The sequence below is a fragment of the Mandrillus leucophaeus genome, unplaced genomic scaffold (genome assembly GCF_000951045.1).
Source record: "Mandrillus leucophaeus isolate KB7577 unplaced genomic scaffold, Mleu.le_1.0 Scaffold349, whole genome shotgun sequence".
Classification (NCBI taxonomy): domain Eukaryota; kingdom Metazoa; phylum Chordata; class Mammalia; order Primates; family Cercopithecidae; genus Mandrillus; species Mandrillus leucophaeus.
Window position 1 is genome coordinate 813127 of NW_012103687.1, and position 4646 is coordinate 817772.

At 58.1% G+C, this 4646-nt stretch overlaps 1 protein-coding gene and 1 pseudogene across 2 annotated transcripts in view; both read right to left on the minus strand.

The window, feature by feature from the left end:
• BCR (breakpoint cluster region) overlaps window positions 1-4646 on the minus strand; it is an 814161-nt gene that overhangs the window by 669634 nt on the left and 139881 nt on the right. The window lies entirely within an intron of this gene.
• Window positions 14-4646, minus strand: part of LOC105546065 — a 5566-nt pseudogene continuing 933 nt past the window's right edge. Inside the window, exons 2-5 of the transcript XR_001007038.1 lie at window positions 3233-3372; window positions 2055-2189; window positions 1025-1130; window positions 14-569 (exon numbers count right to left, since the gene is read on the minus strand). The product of XR_001007038.1 is annotated as a breakpoint cluster region protein-like (transcript). The remainder of the gene's footprint in view (window positions 570-1024; window positions 1131-2054; window positions 2190-3232; window positions 3373-4646) is intronic.

The window sequence follows — 4646 nt, forward strand, 5'->3', positions numbered from 1 at the left end:
AGGTAGCTAGGACTACAGGTGTGTGCCACAATGCCTGGCTAATTTTTCTTTGTATTTTTTCTAGAGATGGGGATTGCTATATTGCCCAGACTGTTCTCAAACACTTGGGATCAGTTATCCTGCCTCAGGCTCCCAAAGTGCTGGGATTACAGGCATGAGCCACCACACCCGAACACTTGAGGTGGTTTTAAGCCCCCCAGCAAGGTGCACCAGCAGGACCAGGAGGTGGCCTGGGCCCCCCACCATCACTCCCATCCATGCAGACCTAGGCAAGTCCCTCTCTCTCAATCTTGGCCACACCACATACAATGCAAGTAGGAAGATGGGCAGGCCTGGGGGGTGGGACAGGCAGAGGCCACCTCTGTCAGGCTGGGGTGGCATGGGCAGGAACCTGTTCTTCCCATACCTGGGACATGACCTCCAAGGACCAGCTGTCGGTCATGGTGATGGGCTGGCTGGGGTTGGCAGGGAGCTTGCTCTCCTTCTCGGAGGGCCGGAGCAATGTGGGGCCAAAGACTGTGGCGAGGTTGTGCAGGGACATCTTATTGACTGCCTCCTTCTCTGCCACCCTGTAGAGGACCAAAGCAGAGGGTGCTGTTTCACCACCACCACTAGCAGAGAGGCGGAGGGGCTGTGCCACGCTGGAGTCCTCAAGAAGGGAATGACCTCGACCCTGGCTGTGCTGCAAGCTGACTCCAGCCCTGGTACTGCTGGGTCTCGGCAGCCCAGGACAAAGGGCCAGCTCCGGGCTGGTGGGGAGGTCTCCTCCTTGATGTCACTGGGAGGGAAGAGGGGGGTCCAAGTACACTGCTGGCCATGGCCAAAGCTCTGAGCTCTAAGGCCACAGTCCAAAGCGAGGAGGGTGGCAAAGATGAGAGGCTGGGGCAGGGGTGGCAGTGGCACTAGTCCCCAAAGGCAGTGAGTGACTGCAGTCAGGGGAAAAGGTCCTCAGTCTGGAGGTCTGGTGGGAGCAGAGGGGCAACCCATGGCCTGGGGACCTGCAGCCACAGGAGAGCTGGGCTACCTTTTCAGGTGGTCCAGAAGGAAAAGGAAGGTGAGCAGGTTGGCCTCCGGCAGGGACAGCAGCAGGTTGAGCATGCAGCTCTCCTTTGCAACCGGGTCTGAAAGAGCTGGAGAAGGCGGTGGGTTACTCCGCAGGGTCACAATGAGACAGAGACCTCTCCTGAGGTGGTTACGTGGAGTGCCTGGGTCTTGTGTCCCTGCACAGCCCAGGCTCTTCATCATCCTCAGTCCCACAGCTCTGGCCCTCAGTGAGGAACCTGCGAGGGGCGCTGGTGTGCGGTATGAGCCACCTGAACACCTCTTCTCTACCTCACAGGGGTCAGCAGCACCCAGCAAATGGCAGCAGGAGGAGCCGTGAAAGCCGCTCATGGGCAGAGCTGCCCTTGGGCATCTCCCGCCACCACCCCCTCCCCAGGGGAGCCCAACGCAGGGGAGGCTCAGCGTGGAATGAAACGGGAGTGAGGGACACAAGGAGGTGGGAAGTGGGAGGGCCCCAGCCCCACCAAGTACGCAGAGACCCCCTCATTGTCCTGGACACCACAGGGCCACCTGCAGCCTGGGTGTGCATGGGCCCCGCGGGCAGAGCTGCCCTAAGGGTGACGTAGAGCTTACAGGTGCTGCACGTGCCAGCGCCCACTCTAGCCATCAGCCTCCAGGTTGACTAAGGGTCAGGCCAGGTTTGAACCCATGCTTGACTGGGCCAGGACCCGTGGCCAGAGCACCTGGGCGCTCCTTCAGTCCTGGTCTGCAGGAAGGAGGACAGCAGACTTTAGGACCCCACAGCACGGCAGTGCTGACCATTTCACCCTCTTGGTCTCCTTGAGGAATAGGGACGGGGAGCCCTCTGGGGATGGGCGAGGTCTTCCAGGACAGGCTTGATTTTGGTCCTGTTTTCTGAGGTTGGGTTAAAACACCGACCATGGCAGAGAGGGCACAGCTCAGGTTCCCACACATCACTTTTCACAGCCTCCAAGGGCAGCAGTGCACGTGGAGGAGACGTTTCCCATGAGGCCAAGGCCTCCAGTGCTCACCGATGCCTTCGGCGAAGTTGGGGTAGAACTCGTCGGTGAAGAGGGGCTCGGGCAGCTCACGGAAGTACAGCTTCAGCGTGCCTGCGATGGCGTTCACGTCCATCTCGCTCATCATCACCGACACGTCCTTGTTATCTGGAAAGAGCACGGAAATGCAGCGGCCTCCTTCAGGATCCCGAGTGAGTCTCCCACCATCCCTGCCTTGGCTAAAGCACCGTCCCTGCCACGCTGACCACTGTGCAGGTTCCTCCCCGGCTTTAAGCAGCTCATCTGACCCCTCCCAAGAGCTGTGCATAGTTCTGTGTCTGCAGAGTTGATGGGGCTGCATGGGCACTCCCATTCCTCTCCCCTGCTTGGCCCGAGGTGACGGCCAGGAGGAGGCCAGCACGGCAGGACACAGTGCCTGCGTGGGAAATCGGGTGACTCTGCCCTGTACCTAGCAACCACCCCTGCACCAGTGTCTTCTGATGGCAGGAAGGCTGTGGGAGAATCTGATTGGTTTCAGTGTTTGAACCGGTGTCTTCCTTTGGGCCCAATTGGTCACTGGTGCTTACGTCCTCACCACAGGCCAGGTCTATTCTGGGACCCCAGAGGGAGCTGAAACTACCACAGGCCCTCCCAGGGGTGCTGAGCATTGTAGGGGTCCTGGTCAGGGTCAGTGGTGTGTGCCCCAAAGAAGGATCTGCAGGCACAAAATCCTGTTGCTTTGAAGATGCTGGGAAGGACCCTCTGGGGTCTCGATGTCCTCCCCTGGCATTTGTGGCAGTTCCAGGTCCTTCATAGCCTGTGAGGGTTGGTGAGATAGAGGCGGAGATGCTGCAGCCCTGGCCTGAGTTGGGTCCCATCGGTGCCCTCTGTCTGCCGCATCCTCACACAGGGCAGTGGACAGACTGCACTGAGTCCTGGGTGTCCACCCCCAAGGCAGGAAGGCCAAGGCCCCGCAGAAGCCCTGGTTCACCCCAGCAAGTGGCATGTGTAGCAAAGATGGTTTGAATACTGGCTTCTGTAGAAGCTTTTTCTACAACTCTTGTTTTCTCTTTTTTAAAAATAATAAAACAGTAAATGAAGAAAAGACACAGCGAAGGATGTGACATGCCCAGGCCATGGAGTGCTCTGAGATCTCATCGCCAACACCACTGCCCACACCTCCATCCCGTCCTGCGCAGGCCGACACTCACTGACGTCGAAGGCTGCTTTCAGTGCCTGGATGTCCGTGGCCACTCCGGACACGCGGTAGATGCCCACCTCCTCCATGCCTCGGCGCTCGATCTCCTCCACGCACTGGCGTACGATGTAGGGCACCTTGGACCTCTCTCTCCTATGGAAGGAGGAAATGTTCTCAATGTCCTGACAGCCCTGCTTGGGCCACAACACAGGAAACCTGTCCCCTATCTATACACATGGAGGTGGAGTGAGGACGGTGACGAAGATGCCCAGGTCTGGGACTGCACACACAGCCTTCTGCATGCCTGCCCTCCCTCTGCAAGCCCTGTTCTCATTGCATGTACTTTCTCAGGACCTTTCTAAGAGGCTGAAGCAGCCAGACCCTCTGCAAATCACACATGATCTTTGTGGGAAGGTCAGGAGTCCTAAGTAAAGTCAGCACAGAAAGGGCATCTGATAGATTCCAGGCCTGGGGTTAGCAGCCTGTGCCCCCAGCTGGGGGATCAGACCCGGTGTTGGTCCTGCCACCCGCGCGCTGTGTGAAAGGAGAATCCCTGACCCCTGCCCTGGGCTTGGACCTTAACACATCTGACGAATGAAGGGTTGCCTCAGCACCAGCAGCTCCTGTGCTGCTAAGTGCTTTTCTCCTCTGAATCTTAGCAATGAACAATTCCAATACCGCCACACAGGACACTAGAGTAAGAATACTTCAAAGTGAGTGCCGTGCTGAGGCCTTTAGTTCTGTTTGCAACTGGATTTGGGAGCACATCAAAGCTGCTTCTCAAGCCACCCTCATTAGCAGTGGTTATCTGGGGGAGCTGCTGCTGGAGTCCTCACTGCTCATGCCCAGAGCCCTCCCAGAGTGCTACGCAAGTGGCTGCCGTGCAGTTGGGGGTGGGGCGTGCTGTTTAGACACAGAAAGGAGTCCAGGGTATGACTGATGGAGGCCCCGGCCCACATGACCGGCAAGTTCAGGGGCCCAGCTGGATTCCATCCTGGGGAAGCAAATGAATTCTCAGAGGAAGTGGTCTGTGTCTGCAAGAACTGCTCTCAAACCAAACAAGTTTCTCTTGGCAACTGACTCGTGACAAAGGGGCAGGGGTTATGGCCATTCAACAGGAACCTGGGACCATGACAAATTCCAAGCGAGGGCAGAAAACCCGGCACTCGGGCAGTTCCTGGAGCCAGCCCTACTGCTTCCAAGCAAGGCGGCAAGGACACTCCTGAGCTGGTGTTGAGTAAACACAGGAGGTGGCTGAACACACCAAGTGTTCCCTGGGGCCTGACCTCACCACGCAGCGGCCACGCACAGAGAGGAGAGACCCACACATGCTCCTCTCTGCAGAAACAGCTGAAGGGACAGGCACCCTCAGTGCATGAGCCCAAGCCCCTCCCCACTCACTTGGTGACCACAGCAATCTTGACTCC